The following is a 21,299-nucleotide window of genomic DNA, read 5'->3' on the forward strand; positions in this document are numbered from 1 at the left end:
TAAGCTGTAAACATAAATAAATCCATTCCAGAAGCTGTAGAAATACAGGAATACCAGAATGAGAAAAAAAAACAGCACATCTGGATTGCGCAGCTAGGCTGCAACAAAGCCAATCCACAGCTTCAGCAAAGAGGTTTTGATTCCAGTTTTCTAGCCACTGGTAAGCTTTGAAGAGTCAGGCTTGGCTTCAGCACCAATCCTTCTGACCCAGCTGCAGTTTGTCAAAATATAATCCCATCTTTAATTGCTCAATCCATCCTTTCACTGCACATTTCTTGCTGTTAAACTAGTTATTGAACTACACCTTCCCATTCTTCCACATTCTCTCAAGTCTCTCTCTTAACATTATGTACGCTTTTTCCACACATTACATAAATTGTTTCCAGCACTCCTAACATTTTAGAAATGCAAACACATATGTAGCTTAAGACGCACGTTTAACTCTGAATATACTGTAAATGGGCCAACTTGCATTTTGCAGTCTCCACAGGGGGAAGGACGATCTGAATAACATGTTAGAAAATATTTAATATGGGATGTATAAACCTATACAGTTAGCTTGTAGAGGTATGAATTTCTTAAGTTTTTTTATTTATTTTAGATGGTGACACTGAAAAATCTTCAGTGCTGACCTTGTAACGTACTGACCTGAAAACATGACAGTCAGTTTCTGTGAGCTATGGCTTGCAGTGGTATCATACGCAGCAGTACAAAGAACAACTTTCATTTGAAGGTGGTGAGGCACTGGAACAGGTTACCTCATGCTGTGGTTGATGCCCCGTCCCTGAATGCAAATCTGGATAAGGCCCTGGGCAACCTGATCTAGCTGTGGTGCCCCTGTTCGTTGCAATGAGTTGGACTAGTTGGCCCTCAGAGGTCCCTTCCAGTTCTAAGGGTTCTATGTATACAATATCAATATATGTTACCTATTTATTGAAAAACAAAAATAGCAAAAATCAAAGTTAGACTAAGATTTATAAGGAAGTATAAACTACAATATATAAAATATAAGTTAAGAATCTCTACCCGGCCTCCAATTTTATCTCATCTCTCTTTCAGCCCTTAGGCTAAGTAGTATATAGATTCTTGCAGTATTGTAGAGAACAGAACAAAAATAACGCACTGATTAACAAATATTAATTCCCAAGTACAACTCAAATCAAGCAGAATTTTAGTAAGTCAATAAAACCTCTATTTTTTTTCAGTATTTATATTTTGAGAAATTGTTTCAAAACAAAATGCAGATTTCACAATCTAAGGATCTACTTATTTCAGCATAATATTCAGTAAACTATTCAGCATTACGAGTGCGCACATGCATGTGTACAAGTACATATCTACATCCAGAAAGTGCCTTAACTGCAGGCTTTTATACACACTAACAGAAAAATTTAAAATTCTATTCTGTGAAGCTAAGATACTTACATTTTAGTTGAGGTGAAGGGAAAAGAAATGAAAAAGCTCTCCAACATCAGTGAGAGCACCTACTGCACCAACTCATATCCAGAGGTCAAGGTACCGCACCGCATCTGCACCGCTGGAAAATCTGTAGTGCTGCACCAAGTCCTCAGGCAGAAGCTCGATTGGAACATCGCTCACTACACTAACAAAGTAAAAACAGTAAGGAAAGGAACTTCATCGTGCAAGTTCTTCCACACATTTAATGAAGAATTCAAAATGGACTTAGTTTAATTTACTATCAGGTTATAAATGCCTACATCAGCAATTGCAGATAACTATCAGTATTTCATAAAAACTGAATTTCCAGCTTTAAAAGCTGTTGTATTTTCAAATTATCTGCTATAGTGTAGGCAATACGTTGAGCAATAACATTGTGAGATTCAAACAGTACAAGACCACATCTCACATCTTTGAACAGCAGTACTTGTCACTTATTTGCACACATCCATTGCTTGTGGCTAGAAAACAATACATTTTTGTCTATTTTCATTTCAGGGAAGATGATTTTCTTCTGCAATACACTTGGACCATCTTCTAAAATTCAGTGGAATTCTATCTTCCCTCCGAGATAATATTGTGCCCCGAAGACTCTCCACTAAAAACCGCACCATTTGCTACCTGTCAGATGGCTGAAGGCACTCACTCAAGCAGCCAGCAACTGGAGAGGATTATAGCTCACAAATGCTGCCAGTATCAGTAAGACAGCAAGTAGCAGACAGTTCATTTTACAAAAACTTAATGGACTGTATGGCCCTGGCTGCTTAATACAAGCACTGTCAAGGCATCTAAGTAAAAAGTCTCAGCTGTCACTGCTGACAAGCTGAGCAGAATTATTTGTCACACCAGACTAGATAAGAGACCAGTAGTGTGGTGTATGGTGAGCTTCCCATACATCTCCATACTGCAGCCTAGACAGCAGGCATATGGTTTCTTCCAACGCACTGGCAGTGTAATGTAATCTTACCACAAGCAGTATGGCCAGAGCATTATTCTTTGGCCTCCATATTTTAACTAAATCATCCTCCTTTGTGCTCGGCTTTACATGTTGTAATTAAGTGCTCTCTGATTTCCTCTTCATTTTTTTCTGAAAAAGACAGCATGAATAATCTCCAAATCATTAGCTAGTGCAATCCATGTCATCAATGTCAAATTGTATCAACTGAAAAACTAACCTGGTGCATCTGGTCTATAATACAAATGCCTTCATCCTGCTATTTTTTTCTATCACTCATTATCTTTCAGCAAGTGTACACTAATTAAGGGAGGAAAGACATCAAAAAAGTAATTCTTTCTCCACTGCTTACAGACCAGAGCTCTCATTAGCCCGGTCCTGCATGCTGTCTACATTAGGGTATACACCATCTTTCTTCACAAAGGAATGTGACTTTAGAGGTCTACTATTCCTCATAACAAAACAGAAACGAATGCTTTTCACTTGTTGGCATTCACCCTGCACAGCCACACCGATACTGACACTGAACAAAACCTATGCAAATTGCTTAAAAACATTTGACAGATCAGAACAGTTCCGCAAAACTAACAGCACAGTGCAAGTTTGAAGTGTCAGATCTCCTTCCCTTAGTCAATACAAAAACAATTACACAAAGTTGTCAGGAAAGGATCTTAAGGAGTGGAAGGAATAGCAAGAAATGGAAGTAATAATATAGTCTGAGTCAAGTTATATAGGGTTGTCAGACAAAGATAAGGAGTAAAGAACTGTCTAAGTGACAGGAAATAAGCAGATCGAGGCAAAGTGCCTGTGCTGCACAAGAGGCAGTGTTGTCTGCTAGCTGCTCCCTCTCGTTTTACATCTGGGTTCTCCTCTAAACTGCTAGGCACAACACAGCACCATTTTTGTGCAGCCTTTCAAACACCACCAGGTCATCTCCGCATTTAATGCAACAAGTATTTTGGTACTTGAGTTCCTGGAAAACAAAACGGCCATAATATCCAAATGGCAATTCTTTCCAACACTGCTTTCCACTCAAGGACATACATCTCTTCTGAAACATTCCCTCTCAGAGGAATGTTAAAAGCTACAATCAAGAAGATGTTAGCGAGGAAGCAAACCCTCGGTGAATGAATTCAACTTCAGTCATCATTATTGAGTTTATGTGACATTCTTTGAATTTATGAGTGTAAGATTGCTCCAGTTAAAATTAAAAACAGGAAATCCCAGCACATCTCATTTCTCAAAGACCTTCTCCACTTCTGAGCAGCCAGTGGATATTTCTGTATTATTTCCTGCTCACTGTAGGCAACAAAGTTATCAGTCTGTCGACAGCAGTGAATCTACATGTCAGAGAAATGAGGCCTGAAGAAACAATTACTAAGCACTGCTCTTCTACACATGCATACATCCATAAAAGCAGAACACATCCTCTGTAAGAGAAAACTCACATGCCTCATCACTGGACCTGAGACAGTCATTCTCCGTGGCTGAAATTCATTCACAAATGTAGATTGTATAGAGATTAAACCCCACCTAACCCTTCAAAATAAAGCAGAACACACACAGGCCTTGCCCAGAGTTCATTCTGCCTCCAAGCTGAGCCAGTAGGATGTGGTTCTGAACGATGCAAGCAACAGCAGCCGTATTTCAATAAAGCATTGCTGGAGGTGCACTGCACTTCAGAAGACAAGTCCAAGTCCACGTACTGATGACCATGTCGCAGCAGTAACAGAGCCTAGTGCTATAGGGATCATGTACTGAGTTGTGGTATCACAAAAATCAGTATCATGGTGTTTTGTTTTGTTTTTTTTTTTCTTTTTTTTTTACATAATCAAGGCTAGGGAGTAGAAAAAGATAAAGTAGCTAATGAATAAAAATAAATATGAGAAATGAGTGCTTACAATAAAGGCAGATGCTTGCTAATTCACACTATTGAAATTGTTTAAAAAGTGAGCAGCTGACCTATTTAATGAGCACTCAAAGGATTCAAAAAATGCCAACAGATACAGCATTAAATTTCATAGTCACTCCCTTCCAAAAAAAAAAAAAAAGCTCTGTCACTATACAAACAGCAAATAACACTTGTGAATGTAATTAATAAGACGTAGGAGAGAACTGTAAGACATAACCTCAAAAATAAATGCAAGTGTTCTGAAAGGAGAGCGCATCATTGTAATTCTAGATTAGTAAAAGACCCATGCTTAAATTCACTGATGAACACGTTGACTCATTGGCCAGGTCAATAGGGAGGAGTTAACAACGCAGCACCACCCTTATCCAAGTTATCATTAACTCAATCTTACAGACCAAGAAACAAGGAAATGACAACATCCTAGTTACACAGAAATGCATAACAAACAGGCAAAAGATAATCACATAAATCAGTAAGAGAAAAGGAAAGTTAAACCACCAACAGTTTCACCAAAGCCAAAGTAATTAAGTGCAAAGCTACAATTGTAAGACATTAACTCAACTTCTAAGTGTTAACACAAGCTTAAATTTTTGCCTTCCACAAAACAATGACCAGAAAGCATACTTAATGATTAAATGATTTCCATCAAGAATCAATTCTCCTTTCTGAACTTTCTGGTTTATTCAATTTTCTTTCTTCCCCACAAGATTTCAAGATAATTTTGAGGCATCTATCCAGAACGACTTGCAAGCTTGCACTGCAAGATTTCAAGAACTACGTATGTTGGCACAAGTGAAGTGCAACATACTGACTGCATCATAAAAACTGTAAGACTGACATTCGCGGCTGGAGCAATTCATCTAGATAGCACTACGATATATCTTCACTTCTCTGTGTAAAGTAACAAGGTCTAAACATTAAAACTTGCTGCGAACCAACAAAATACTGCGCAAATTGTAGAGCTAAAAGGAGAACATCTAACCTCAGTAGCCTTCGTCCCGTGTCACAAGGCTTTGCTGGTTCTTCTGGAGGCAACAAACAAGAAAGGCTCTTTTGACCGGGAGATAATACATTTCAGCAAGGTCATTTACACAGCTGCATTACCCATCCTAAAGATCCCCATCACTGACCCTGCTCAGCCTGACACAAGCAAAAGGCAAGCAAGCCCACAAGTCCTCCAGAGTGAGTTTTCCTTCACTGCTTGCCTGGCAGTGGTGAGCAGCACCACAGAAAGATGTAAGCAGAGCATATTGCCTGCCATTATTCTTCTCCCCCACATCTCATATCTTACAAATTCATTCGTTACAGCTTCAGGAGATGAGAAAAAGTAGAATGGCTTTCCTGGCAAATAAGAAAGCGGTGACTAAAGCAGGTAATTTCTTCTACTTTTTTTTTTTTTTTTTTAAAAAAAGCTATTTCCAAGCTTTAATCAGCTATCTACTCCCCTTAAATTCTCCCCTGCAATGAAAGGAAACCCCCAGAAAGAAATTTCTAATACTGGCTCTGGTGGGACCAAATCGATACATTTTAGCCCATTTCTTTTTAATAAACGCAATGATTTTAATCAAATTTGTTCAGAGGACAGAAGATTAGTTAAAGGAAAGAAGTAAATGAAACATTAAATGAAGGTATCACTGGGAATTAAAAGTGTAATTTTATGTTATTACCAGTGGTATATTATGAATAAAGAATATGCAAAACGCAATTAATATGCAGCACAATATGAACAGCATTTGAGAAAAATGAATTTAATATGTAGGACAGAAAGGTCACATTCTTAAAGCCAATTCAATTGGCTTTGCTCTGTTCAATTTCCTCATGTGCTCCTCTTCAAATGTTTCCAGGTACAGGGGACAGTCACTACTAAGTTCTGACATACTTGAAGGTGACTACAGTTCATGACAAACAACACAGTATATTCTCTATACAAAGCAAGACAATTCTTGGAAGCTTGTTTTCAGTTATGTAGAAAGCTTTTTCGCTCACGGAGCTACGCGGAATGCAAAACATAGATCAACAGTTCATCGGAATACATCAAACATAACGCTATGAATTACAAAAGTAATAAAAGGTTTCTTGAAAGTTAATTATAAGCTTAGTTTATCTAAAATTACTATTCAGAATCACTCGCCAGTGTATAAAATCATAATTTCCAAAGCCATTCACTGTTCTCCATAGGGATGTTTAGGGGGAAACAGGAAGTCACATGAAGTTTGACCAACAGTACTTTTTAGCTGTAAGATACCATCAAGGTACCATCCCTTCTTCCATAGGATAATAGATTCGTTAAGCATGTTGGAGCTCAGATTACAACTGTATGCATGAGTCCTGTTTTTCTAAGACAAACATACCAGGAAATTCACACTGATCAAACTGATGGATTCTGTCATAATTATGACAATCAATAGTACGCATACATTAAGATTTCTTATACAACAGCAAAACAAACTGAAAAGGCTAAGTCAAAGGTACTTTAGAGCATCCATGAAACCAGCAATTATTTCCTCACTTTCCTGTAGGCATTATTTCATCCTTCCAGCCTAATTGCAGTTTCATAATTATTCCCTTATTCCAACCTATGTAACCCATCGACATCTCACTTGTAATAACTGGCGTTCTGTGCTTCTTCCAAAGAAGAAATGCACATTTTAACAAACAGTTTATAGAGGGCAACTGTGATCATTCCTACCAACCTTATGCAATGCACACATGAATGAGCTTAACTACACAATTTCTGTCAGCACCAAGCCCACAGGTGTCCAGCTGAGCTGGATCGCATCTTTTAGAGATATATAACCTCTTGACTTGGTACTTAAACAGTAATATCATTAATTGCTTTGAATTTCTCTGTAGCTACAATTTACAGCTTCACTAACATAGTGCACTAAGTTTCCAAACATTTAATACACAAGGGTCACATTTCTAAACTGATTCCTAAGGATCAAACATTTAATAAATTTAACTTCAAAAGACAATTACTAATTCCAATCAGGCCTCGGACCTGATATAACCAAGTTTTCCCTTTCCTGCAACAGGAAATACCATCAGAAGATCAAGCTTTCACCCAAGCTCTCTAACAACAGCCAGTTTATCCACACACACAAAAAAAAAAGTAGAGCAAAAGCAGAAAGTGTTAAATACTGACTAGCAGAAATACACATGGAGAACACTCTTCAAAGTGTTATTGCAACCTAGAGATCAATAATTCTGTGTTTGAGCTTGTCAAGTTATAACGTAACACCTCATACACTGAGTTTCTCAACATATCTATATCAAAGATGAGAATTTAAAGAGTTCCCTTTGTTTCATGAAGCGTGGTTTTGTAATTTACGCATTTCAGGGGTCAGTTACAACACAAACATTAAATAAATTAAGTACTAGTGATACCATTTTAAAATACCAAGTGCTAGAATTTGTCTTTATTTTAAGACACAAAGCCAGCTCTACATTACAAAATTAAACTTCTGAGACCACACTTCGCCACACAGTTGAACAGCTAATAAAGCTTTAATGCTTAGATTCTGTCAGTGCTTGGCAACAGTGACCAAGGTGACACCGGCCTCACACTTACAAGGCCAGTATTGCTTACCTGGTTCTGTTTGCTAACTCCTAAGAGCAAAAGCTTTGGTGAATTCTCTCTTTTGTGACTGTCATGACACGGATCATGCTACCATCGCTCATTTTGGATGTTTACTGGGCTATAAACTAATTAAACATCCCTCAGATACACTGCCACATATCTAGGGTTGTTCTAGCCTCACTCATGATCTAACCGATCACGAGAACAAGAAAAAAGAACAAAAATATGAGAATATACCCAAAGGAGGGAAACAAGAAAGACAAAAGGACAGGAGGGCATGGCTGAAGATGGCTCGTTTGGTTTGAAGGAGGCTGAGGGATGACTGCATTGCTCCTCCTGAGGAAGCTGTGGCCAGCAAAGGGAGACATGCTGACCTCTTCTGTCTGGTGAGACAAGGAAAGCTCTGAAAGCTTTGAAAGTAAATTTTAAGTCATACAGCTTTTATTTTTCAAATCATTTATTTATAGCTTGCCTGTACCCTAACCCTTTGCCTCATTGCTGCGATTACTTCAGGTGATCAAGAAAGAAAGCAGTACAGTAAAACTACAAGTATGAGGTAGACAAAATTCAGTCTCAGAAAATATTTTGCTTCAATATTCCCATCCCCATATGATATGATAATGTAATAGACAACAAATCAGCAGATTAAAGATATTTTTCTAGGTAATTTTCTAGGTAAGGCCCATTTTGACAAGCAATACACATTTTTTTCCGATACTTGCTATTGCCTTATTCATTCTTATGCAGAGGGCTATAAAAAGGTGCATGTTTTACTGATTAGACAAAGATAAACTGTATTTAGGCTGAGTAAGCAGTTAAAGCTTGTCCTTAATCCAGCTTTTAAGACTTCAGGTCTGACAGATAAAAAAAAACTAGTGAACACATCACCATTTGAGAATAAACTCAAACATGGAAGATACCTACTTTTAACTAATGAAAGTAATATTAATTGGTATTGCATTCACAGTTGAGGTGTGTTGCTGGAATTGCAGACAAGTAGAGACTACTCAAAAGTCAGGACAGGCAGTGATTTTGAAATGTTAATTAGAGAAACAAGGGATATGTGAACAAATGTGCTTATTGTGAGAAAAAGAGAAACCTTTTAGAACAAAGCATCCAGAATAACACTTCCAGTACAACAGAAAACATACCGTTAGCAGAATAGAGCGAACACCTACAGAGAACTTCAATTATGCAGTGTGCTGACCTTCGAGCCACCTTTCCACAGCACAGCACCTACAGACCCACCAGGTTTGCTAATGGCCAACCGCACCTCCTACAGTCATCAGAAAGAGCTTCTTTGGTGGATTGGTAGTTGCAGAAAGGGATATCCGATGTGTTTTCATCTTTAGTCAGATAAATTACGTGACTATCATTAAGCTGGAGGAACTCTAAACTAACATTCATGGCAGTAATAACACAAGAACATTTTGCTAACTGGACTTTTGGGAAAGCTTCAGAACAATATCTGCAGGAAACACCAAATAAGTTTTCTTCTACTCTTTGCTTCTATTGAATCTGACAGACGTATGAATTCTGACAATTTCAGTTTTTCTACTAATATTCTCATGCACCTTCTGTTGTGATTTCTTCTTTAAAAGCTTCACTCAAACCATAAAAAAACAAAAAACTTAGAAATCAATAGCAAGTGATCCTGAATCTAATGTAGGTTACTGTGAGTTGCAACATGAATTTAATCCCACTGAGATTAATGAAGTGCAACAGAAGTAGTGAAAAGCATCAGAAACTTCTCTATATATCCCTTCTGCATGGAGCTCCATGGGAGGAAGGTGAGTGAAAATTAAGACTGAGTTTGCCATTTTCTACTGTGATATAATATAGAAAGGACTGAAAAAACAACTTTAAGCCAAGAAACAGCTTCAGTGTTGTTGCACTCCCAAAACACGAAATAAAAGGCACTTGAGCATAGGCAGAGGTTGCTTATTTTCCTACAGAACAGCAGTTTGAAAGCTCATAGGTGGAGTGGAAAAGTTATTAATTTACAATTTTTGATTGCTTTAGAACATGTCAAATACCAGAATCATCTCACTACCCCCAGTGCTTATTCAGCTATACCACCTAGTTATTTTTGTTTTACTGATCTCCTTGGAACAGGGCCAAGTCTATCTCCATTTTTCTTTCCCCTATTGTTCAAATTTGAGAGTTGAGGAGGGAAGATTGCACAATTTTCAACTGCCTGAACTGTGGGACCGGAACACATCCACACATACAGATTGGTTAACTGAAAGTGATGTCAGAATTAATATGCACGCTTATTTCCTTAACGAAGAGAACTTGCATAGGAATATGAACTTATTTTTAGTTTTACTGACACGAGTAAACTCATTAGCAGACCAACTACGGGGTAACTAAGAAAAGACTTCAGCTGGTATCATAGTAAATTCCCAACAGTTGCAGAATGCAACAGATAATTTCATTTCAAATTGACATCAATTTGTTGTAACACAATACACTAATGCAATATAATACCAACAGAAGGGGCTGTTCTGAAAAAAATCCTTACAATTAAACTTCCTGGATTTTATCAATAGTAACTTTTTTTTTTTTTAAGACAATAAGAATCAATTTTCATTTAATATACATTTTCAAATAAGGCAGCCAAAGGCCAGAACTGGAGGATTCCAGTTATTGCAAATAAAATTAATCTTTTAGAATTCAAACTATGGTAGATTCTGTTCGTATCTGATTTCATCTATTATAATTAATGGATCATAGAAGAATAGTTACAAAATATATTAATTACATTTCAATGCAGTCATGAAAATTATATTGTCATAGTCTGTGCCACCTATAAAGTTTGTTTCAGTAAGTAATACCAAAATTACATTATTTCATCTCTAAGGTAATAGTTAAAGATCAACCTTTACATACAACTGTTTTTGCTTACGTACATTAAAAACATGAGTATACATATATACACACACACAGTAGATCATCTATGCATCAGTGAAGACAGCACAGTAACAGAAGTTACAAAAAAATACCCATTAAAAAGAACACATTTTGTTTGAAGCAAAATATTCTACAGAAATCAGTTTTCTAAGGAAATTCTACAGTTCAGTCAGAACTTTAAGCTTTGTGACAAGGTAAGATTTATTCTTGCAAGTTAAAGCTCTCACACTTGTTGAGCATGTAGGACATCAATAACTTGACGCAACGTTTTCAAATGCATGAGTGCAAAATGGAGACATGCCCAGTTTGATTGACCAGAGGACCACAAACTCATGCTTGCAAGACTTCCACACCAAATTTGCTCTACAGCTGACCAACCTGTGGCAAAACCACAGTGAGTCTGGGTTTATCTGAGGCTCACTGCACAAGCTCTCCCTGGTCCTCTGCCATAGAACACTTAAGGTACTCAGTGTACTGGTAAGTAAAAAGAGCACAGCTGCATACAGTAATAATTAACACAGTTGTGCCCTGCTGCTTTGAAGCTATTGTCTACATTTAGGAATCCCTAACTTGCTGTGCTGCTTGATAATTCACATAATACAGTAGTACAAAGCAGGTCTCTGGATAACTCAATGAAGAACATCTTTCTTTCTTAGTCAAGGGCATCTACTCAGGGTATCATCTGCCAGAACCCACTGAAAGCCAGCAAAACCTATCACTACTTTTTAGGAAACATTTCTAGAAATTCAAGCCCACCTTTCACCACGAACCCTGAGTCAAGCTCCTCCTCAAAAGAGGAAGTAGACACGTCGATACACATTCAATTTGAGTTTCTGGAATAGAAACAGAAGAGTTGTGCCCTTGCAGAAACATTACTACTGATTTCATATGGGAAGACAGACAAATTCCTAGAGAGGGTTACAATAAAACAAATACTATACAGACTAACCTAGGACTAAGTGTTCCAGATTAAAAAGAACGGCAAACATTGGTAATTCTTGGACATTTCCCCCCACCCCCCTTATTTCACATGCCAAATGACTAGCCTTATGACTGTCATATACACAGGTACACTCACTGTGCCCACAAGTGGCTCCAACACCTTAGTGAACCTCAACCTGCCATAAAACTAAAAGCAAGAGCACAATATTATTTGCCTACTTTTTCAGCTCAGTGGTCATTTTGTGTTTAGCATGTAGGTCCAAGGCATAGAACCCAGTTCACATGACCTTCATTTCTGCAGCAGGTTAAAGGAATGGTTTCCATTTACTGCATAAGACTATCTCAGCATCACAGGACACTGAAGATGATGTATTGAGGATGAATGTAAGCTAAGCAACTTCAGGGTGTTTTATGATGTTACCCATATTCTAAGTTAATATGAGATTTTTTATATTGGTACATTACTGCATCTGGGGCCACTGGAGCTATGCTGCAGCTTCTTTACCAGATTGCAGTATATTTCTTCACAGTACCTACCTACTTTCAAATTTAAGCAAGCCCAGGGGAATGCAGCCATTCGCAATTTGTGTTGATAGCCTAGCTGCTTTGCTGTCATTTCTCTCAAGAGAACTTGTTAGGTATAATACCTCTAAGAAAAGGTTTAAGTAACACTTTGTTCCCAGACCCGAGAAAAATAAAAATAATTTTAATTACATTTCCATTTCAATATCATGCCACTTTCTTTACTATGACAACCAACTACATTTTGTACTGCAACAGATTTTGAAAAAAAAATAAAACAAATTCCAGCTAGCTCCTTCAGGTATGAAGGAGGCTTTATTTATTCAGTACTAGGTATCTGAAATGGCTGCCATAAAGGAACTATAAAAAACATTTGAACAGATAGTTCTTATTGGAAAAAAAAAAAAGATGAGAAAAAAATCTGAAGCATAGCTTGAAGACAACTCATAAGAATGTTTCCATTTGTCAAGCTTCACCTGGTCCTAAGGTATAGGAAAAACATGAATTAAAAATATTGGGGAAGAAAGGTAGCATGCTTCCCACAGAACAAATACTGGGGAAAAGCCAAAAAACTCTATTAGTTCTTACTGCAAATGTATTATTATAAGCCTTACAGAACCATCAACAATTTAAGCCTGAAATGTCAATGGCTACATCCCCCATTTTCAGCTCTGTCTCTACTAAACACTCCAGTTCTGCCCACACCCTATCCTATATTTCTACTAGACGTGCCTCAACACATAGGTACCAAGCACATGTTTTTGTTATATTTGTGTAAGGGAGAAAGGAACTAACAGCTAAATGAAGAACTGAGCATAGAAGCAGAAAAACGCAGAAGAAAGTGGATTAAATAAGCTTTAGAAGCCTTGAAAGGAAATGGAAAGTACTTATTACTTACATTGTAAAGGAGAAAGAAAAAAAGAGTATACTTATTTATTTTTGGCACTGCACTTTGCAGGTAGGAAAAATGTCCTCTTATGTTTTGAAGGAAAAGTTCTATAGTGACACATCAAAAAGATGGCTTTCAGATGAAGTAAATTGAGCTCATGAAATTATACTTTTGAAATGCCATCTATCATTCTGTGAAAGATTTGTCTACAAGCGTAGACTAAAACAGTGATAGTACTGTCTAGGATAAAGGATCCTATTTACCTCAACGCATCATACTTCATAAAAATAACATCCAAGATAAAGCTTGTAATAAATGCTAGTCAGTCAGCTCAAAGCAAATCAGCGAAGTCTGTAACAACAAAGTCAGCAACTCTCAGAGCAGCAGGTTTTAACAGAGCAGGCACAGATTATTTCAATGAAAGGCATAGATGGACTGAGGAACAGAGGTGAAAACAGTGAAATTAACCCTTCAATCTTCCTAAAAAAAAAACAATGAACCTGCCCACCCTTAATGTGATCAACCCCATCTTTAAACAAGCCATTGAAATGTGAGGCTTATAAATTTAATTTTGTGAAGCATTACTTATTTTATATTTTCCTTGTAGTAGCTGAAACCTCAGTTACTTTCATTACAGCATTATTTATATATGTCACTAAAAGTAAAGCCTCTTATTTGTTTCCATGGAAACTACAACAAATACCAAAGAAGAGACCCTAAACTCTCTCTGGGCAGCCTGTGTCAATCACAGGCTCTGTCACAGCATAGAAATGCTCCCAGGTCCTTAGAGGGAACCTCTTATGTCCCTGTGTGTGTGTCTCCATTGCCTCCCATCCTGACACCAGGTGCCACTGAAAAAAAAAAAAAAAAAAAAAAACCTGCCTTCATCCTCTCTGAACTCTCCCTTCAGGTATTTATGGACATTCAAGAGATTCCCAAGCTTCCTCCTCTCCAGGCTGAGCAGTCCCAGCTCTCTCAGCCTTTCCTAAAAGAAGAGGTGCTTCAATCCCTTCAGCATCTTCGTTAGCCCTATACTGGGCACTATCATTCATTGATTTTCTTACTATAACACAGGCCTATTTGCTAGCATACATACTTTGGAACAAAGTTTTAAACCATTTTGTTTTAGCAAATGTGAAAAATCCAGCAGCAATTATCATTATTTGTTGCTTAAATAAATACTATAATTTTACAGGGAAAAAATTAAAATGCATTAGCTCCTGCTAACACTTTTCAGCACTGAATCTATTCCCAAGATATTCTTGCTAAAATAATGACTTAAGGAAATTAGTCAAAAATAGTTCCACGCGCTCCAACTATAGTCTGTATAGATGAGCGTCCTTCAAGCATTTCAAGTCACTGTTTGACTAAATACTCTTTTAGAACTTACGGGCCAGCACATGTACCTCCTCCTCTGCTTTTGCTTTCATGATTACACAAAAAAAAAAATCTTTATCATTATGGTACTTCATGGCATTTTCCTTAATAGTTTGAGGGATTTTCTGATGGTTAATTTCCAAACATTATTAACACAGATAGAAGGAACAGAAAGAATGATCAATTAACAAGTTATTAGCTTTGCCCCATCCAGCCTGGCTCAGGCTTGATCAACATACAACAGAAATGCATAAGACTTCTTTTACCTCCTCATTCTCACTTAAATAACAAGCCTGCAAATTCATCTCACTGATTTATAACATGTGTGAGTTCCCAACACCTAGAAATAAAGCACCTTCTTTACTAATTTCAATAGGAAAAATATTTGTATGAAAGGAGGTTGAAAGAATATTCTTGGCTCACAAGCCAAACAAATAAATTACTGCCGTCATCATGAAGAGTCCAGTTACTGGAGAAAAAAGCTGAAAAAAATTTCAGTTAATCTGAAGTTTTACTATTTATAACATTTTAATTTGCAGTGTAAGAACATAACTGATTCAGAAAGAAATAGCTCTCAGTTCAATTCCCTCTTCCCTTGCTCCTAACTGAAAGTAAGTTTACTGGAAATATTTGCAGTACAGAACTGTCTGTGTCTGGCACACTAGAGAGTGAATACTCTGTGCCTTTGGATTTTCCTAGGCTCATTTCCTACGTGCGAGCTTCTACTCAACCAAATAAGCAGCAGTAACATTAGTTCATTTTTTTATTATTATTATTGACATTGATTATTGATATCGATGGAAATTTTTATCTTCCACTAAAGTCAGAATATAACCTGTGGTAATTTTGCTAATCAGTACCATTTCATCAGTTGCTTGCAGGGACCATTCAGCAGTTGATAGAAAAATCATGATTCAGACCACGATATGGAAGCAGTTCTCATACATGCAATCAGCTGGAGTACAGAGATATACAAATGCATAACTATGCATCACAATACACTCATCTTAAGAGAAGAGGCTGGGACAAATCAATGTCAGCATCATTATGAAGCTAAGTAGCCTTATTATATGCAGAGATTTGCTGGTGGTTAAGTCTGAACTTCTGCAAATTTGCCTAATCATATTTAGCCCATACCTTGGCTAGATAGAAAGTGCTCTAGATTGCTCTCTGTGGCATTGCAAATGATACAATTTACTGTACAGTTGAAGTCAAATATATGGAGGGAAGGAGGCTGGGGAAATGTGTGGAGTTGGTAATGCTGAGTTCCATTTCATTTTTCATTTTAAGTTTTCCTTCTCTTTGTTTACAGTAACAGTAATAATTAATTACATGAACAACAGTTCTGAACTGTCTGGTTTATTCAGTGAAATTACGTTACCGGTTTTCATACTGCCAGAACTCATTTTCTATCTTCGTACAGGATTCAGGTCTCCGAATGTATTGTAATATAAATAGGAGAGAAAAAAGAAGGGTGAGCAGCCCACCATGGATGATGGACTATTAGAGATGGCCTTAAAGAGCCCAGTCATCCAATTGTTTGTACTACCACGTAAATAAAGGAGAGTCTGTTCGAAGTACAAAGTAAGCGTGTTCTTCAATTAACAAAGTTTGATTTTTAGTTGAATGAAACAACTTGACTGACAGTTAACAGTTTATTCTAAATATATGATAATGTGACTGACATTCGTAATCTTCCACCTGAAGATCAAACCTGCCAAATTTTGAATGCGCAAGTATCTGACAAATATGTAAATACTAACACAAAAAGAGGGCTGCAGTGTAGAGCTGATCAGGCTACCTTACAATCAAGCATACAGAAATGACAGCTATGTTAATTTCCTTTGTTCATAGTTTTTAACAAGACCGTGGTAAGAAATGGGGATTAAATTCAGTAACTTTTGAAAATATGTTAAAAATAACAAGCACTGAAATAGAGACGTGGTGCTGTCTAGCAGATTGTAAAGTGTGTGAATCTCTATTTAAGAATCCCTTCAGAATAATTCAGAGAAAACATTACAAAACAATTTTTACTATATAGCATGTATTTACTGTTTAACGCAATAGAAAGCAGTAAGCTCTTAGTACTACTTACAGGTTAAATTTCTTACACAATTGCACTTTGCTAGTGGTGTGTCTGGTATAAGACATCAGGAAAATGCACGGAGGAGACCAAAAATTTCTTTTTAGAGTAGCACTATGTTTGTCATTAACAACCTTTAACTCCACCATGTTAGAGGTTCTCTTTCACAACCATTTCAGTACAACACTCCATATACTTTTGAATGCTAGCACAAAACTGAAGTTTGAGCTGAAAATTAAAAGCTTTCTAAAACTGATAGTGGATTAGATACTTCCCAGCATTGAAGTTATCTCAAGTGTTTCTTACAATGAAATTCTAACCGATATCCATTCTTATACTAATACTTTTGCACTTAAAGGTTTCACTGATAATAATCATTAGATTCATTTACTCAGCCAGCAGCCACACAAAAACAGTTTACTTTCAATATGCTTTAAGACAACAATATGTACTCTAATAACTATATAACATACACTGAAAGAAAATGGAAAATTTTAAATAATAATTGAGAGAAAGAATACCATCTACTTGGAATTATATGTTCTTTAGAAACAACTGAAAAACAGCTATATATATATTATATATGTATAGTATTGTATAGCTGCTGCATGCAATGTTTCCATGTAATAACCATAAATCACAAATGTGCCTATTGAAAAGAAACTACAAAGCAGAACCATTATGTTAGTGGAATTCTCCAGGGTGGTTTGTGATACGCAAGTTCGATATATCCTTGCCAGGTAATTGGTAAGCATTTCTAACATTTCATCCTTTCTAAGCACTGAAAAGGTAATATTATTTAACTGGTACACAGGTCATAAAAATCCAAGGAGCTTACCCTGGGTCACCAGAAAGAAGCCCAGATCCAAATGTTATTTCCAACGTCCAGACAAGAAATCTAAAAAAGAGAATAACAAAGGGTTTGTGACAAACCTGACACACAGTACTCTGAAAGAAGTAAAATCAATTGTGACATTTTTCATTTATTTGTAAATGCCTCTTCAGCACTATGCTCACTCAAAAAGACAGCTGACTCTTATAGAACAGGGGAGGTGATGGTAAGAAAGAGAAATCCTGACAGTTCCTTTAATGAGATTCTGCATTAGGACCACTCCAACACTTTCCTTCAACGTGGAGTATGCCCTTCGCTTTCAATCTGCTACTCCCCAATTTGGAAAGCATTATCACTATGAAAAACTCTGCTCAGCCTCCTCTAATCAGTATCACAGCTCTTATTCTTATCTTATATTCACTATCTCGCTAAAAAGTTACGTATGGAAGCCCTCTCAAAATCTTAACTAAAAATAAGTCTCATAAAGCAAAATTAAATTTCAATTTGTATGGCAGTGAAGAAATTCAGCTCTTGAAACTGACCTTATTCAAGAAAACACTGATGTTATGAGATAGCAAGCCCACAGAACATTCCTACCCACTCTGGGAATTATGCTGCTAGAACCATTCAAAGTAGGAACTCCCTACGTTCACATATTGCAAATGTAGGATAACTTTTAACAGGACATGAAACTTGCCCCACAAACACTGCGAGAACAATCAGAAGCAGGGGGGATTTTAATAATTGTAGCCATGCACGACTGCATATTAATACAGGAAGAGGCCATACACCAGAGAAGCTAGAGCTCAAGTGCACTTCTTTTGAGATACCTCCAGTTTAAACTTTTTCACACCCAAGCTTTCCACCAATATCCCTTCCTCGCAGATGAAACATGCTGTGCAGTACTGCATCACGTTATCTTTCACTGGGAGTGGAACTGAATCTCTCACAACAGCCTCAGGTAGCACTAGCACTTCATCCTCTGTTAACATTGGCAAAACAATTTTGAAAAAGAGAAAACCCACACCTCTATTCCTAATTCTTTTGAATTAAGTTCAAGTATTTGGGTAGGAAAAAAAAAAAAAAAAAAAAGAAGAGTTGAGCCATCTTCACAAGTTCCAAAGCAGTAGCAAGCACTTGGCTTGACAATCTTAACAGAAGCAGTACAGTAATCCACACTCAGGAAACACTTCCACTTGACGATTCAGCCACTTCTAAAAAATAAGTCCAGAGCTTTTTAGAGTATGGAAGAGATTTTCAAGGAAATCATTTTTTGGCACCATCAGCTTAAGGATGCAGATAAATTGTTACTTCAAAGTGCTCTGCACAATCCTCATTGGTCTACGGAGTCTTAAAAAAGAAAAAAGGCTCCGTTGCTAGAATCAAGGACAGCGGTTTATTTTCGCTATTAGCTTCTGTTTTCCCTTACTGAAGATTCACCCTTCACAGAAACATTTTAAAATCAGCATAACAAAGCCTAGCCCAACACTAAGTCACCTGCTGAGCAAATCAATCCAAGTTAACAAAAATAAAGTACTTCAAAACAAGTTCTCTGGCAGTTTGTGATTAATATCAGTTCTCATCACTTAAAAGACCATTGATATTTCATTCTTAGAAGCATACTGTTACTCCGAGCAACCTTTCACATTTGGATGGAAAGCAGAAAAGGCCAGATTCTGACCTCTGCTCCAGTACAGGAGCACCAATGAAATCTAATGAAGTCAACAGGCATTTACTCCAGAAAGGAAAAAAAAAAAAATTACTGTTTAGCTCTGAGAAAGGCTGCTTTATAATTCAGACAGGTGATCTGGAGGCACAGCAGAGCAATAATGACTAACATCACATACTAGAGGGAGTATAAATTTTAATGATACCACTCATAAAACCCGCATTTTAAAGGTTACAAAACAGAAACAAGCTTACAAAGAAAACATATAAATCATTCAAGGTGTCGGGTTCTTGCTCCTTAGCTATTTTTTAAGAATTAACTGCCTGTCCATCACTAAAACTAGAATGCATTGCACCTATTCACACAGGGCTGAAAAGGAGCTTACACCGGAGATCAGCAAGCACATTGGACTATAACCTCCACTCTCAGCAACCCAAGAGTCGTGACCATTTGTAGCTTCGTCATTTTACTCATAAATCAATAAGACTAAACAAAATTGCTTGTCTAAATATCAGGGAATTTGGCCAAGATCACAACACGTAATTACTATAAATAGGCCAGGTAAGTTACATCAGTATTTCATATCCAGACACGTGTGTGGCCTTTATCATTTGCTCATACGCATTTCTTTGTGTTCCCTTAAATTTCTGTAACGGGATGCTCACAAAACCAGACTGGATCCCGAATGTTTTGAAATAGTAAACATCAAGGAGTAAACATACACAGGAGCAGGGAAGTCCATTAAAAGGCAGGAGCATTCACCGCATTTCTTTCTTTGTTCAACCTTAACTTGCAAGCTTTATTCCCCTGCGTATAAAATTAAAGTTCACCCCAAAAACTGCTGTGTCATTTTAGCAAGGACTGAAGTGGGTTTCTGAGCAAATCACCATGTGTGAGCATAGTACTCCAAATTATTTGCAGCATAAATTGACCTAATTTATTAGCAAGCGCTAGTAAAATTAACTATTATTTATATACATCTGTTATTAAAATCTGCTAAATCAAACATTAACTGTAGGTCCAACATGCAAATAGAAACAAATAACACCATTCCAAACAAACAAAACTAATTAGCCATCCTAATCCTCCTACCCAAAGCCAACACAACATTAATCCTATCTACTCTTCATTACCCAACAAATTCCTTTTTCATTATTCATGGCTCTAGCATCCTCCTAGCAGCTTAAGCACATAATTCTACTAGCATAAAGGTTCAGTCAAATTTCAACTATAATATGCCCTATTCAGCCTCTAAAAGAACAGGCTTGCTTCAGGAGTAAATTAGGAGATAACCAGACCTCTCTGGGTGCTAGAAATGCTTAAATATATCCCAAACATTTCAAGAACAGTGAACATCCTCTGTACATTCTCATCTGGCTCACAATAAGGTTCAAGTTGTTCAAATTCCAGGGCATTTGTAGGAGAAATTGGACCCAGCTTTCACACAGAGTACCATTTACACCAGTCAAATGGTCTGAAGCAAACGTTTCTTTTGCTTGTAGTTTCAAACTGTCTTTCTTCTTTTTGACTACAAGCCTTTTATTCATCCTTTCCTCCACTGATGCACGGGAAAGCTGCAACAACTTCTCTATCCTGCTCTCCATTCATACCAGAAGGATGAGTAAGAAAGTGAACCTTATATTACGCCTTATTACTTTAATTGCTCTTTACAACAATTACAACTCTATTGTTGTACCTATACACAAGCCTTCAATACAGGACATTTTAAACAGTTGGTTGTTAACTAAGTTATTAGCTCAAAGTAAGTCAAAACTAACGGTGAACTTTGATGCATTTGTTACTCAAATCCACAGACCCTTGAAATTGTACAGGATCTCAGAAATAAACGCTCGGTTTTGCAGATCAGACGTTTCTTATCTCAAGGAAAAAAAAAAAAAAAATCAGCCTCTCTATTTCACTGCCCACCATAAGACCCACATCGCATCTCACCAGTTTGTGTCAGCTACAGACTCACTGGAGGGTGCTGCATTAGGGCTCTTCAACAGAGCTGCAAGTAGCATTACTCCACAGCACACTTATGCCCTGGGCTACCTTCTGGAAGCAGGGTACTGGCAGCCAGGTTCACCAACCAAATGACTTCTCTACAGACTTTCAGCATGCTGCTTCAGATGAGGCTGTTAGTTTTTAAGAGCTTTAACAGTAGATT

At 37.2% G+C, this 21,299-nt stretch overlaps 1 long non-coding RNA gene across 1 annotated transcript in view; it reads right to left on the bottom strand.

Moving 5' to 3' along the window:
• Positions 1 to 575: 575 nt before the first annotated feature.
• Positions 576 to 21,299, bottom strand: part of LOC116217062 (uncharacterized) — a 39,380-nt gene continuing 18,656 nt past the window's right edge. Inside the window, exons 2-4 of the long non-coding RNA XR_014885730.1 lie at positions 17,470 to 17,529; positions 1,426 to 1,603; positions 576 to 926 (exon numbers count right to left, since the gene is read on the bottom strand). This is a non-coding gene — a long non-coding RNA (uncharacterized LOC116217062). The remainder of the gene's footprint in view (positions 927 to 1,425; positions 1,604 to 17,469; positions 17,530 to 21,299) is intronic.

This window comes from Meleagris gallopavo, chromosome 11 (genome assembly GCF_905368555.1).
Source record: "Meleagris gallopavo chromosome 11, MGAL_WU_HG_1.1, whole genome shotgun sequence".
Taxonomy (NCBI): Eukaryota; Metazoa; Chordata; class Aves; order Galliformes; family Phasianidae; genus Meleagris; species Meleagris gallopavo.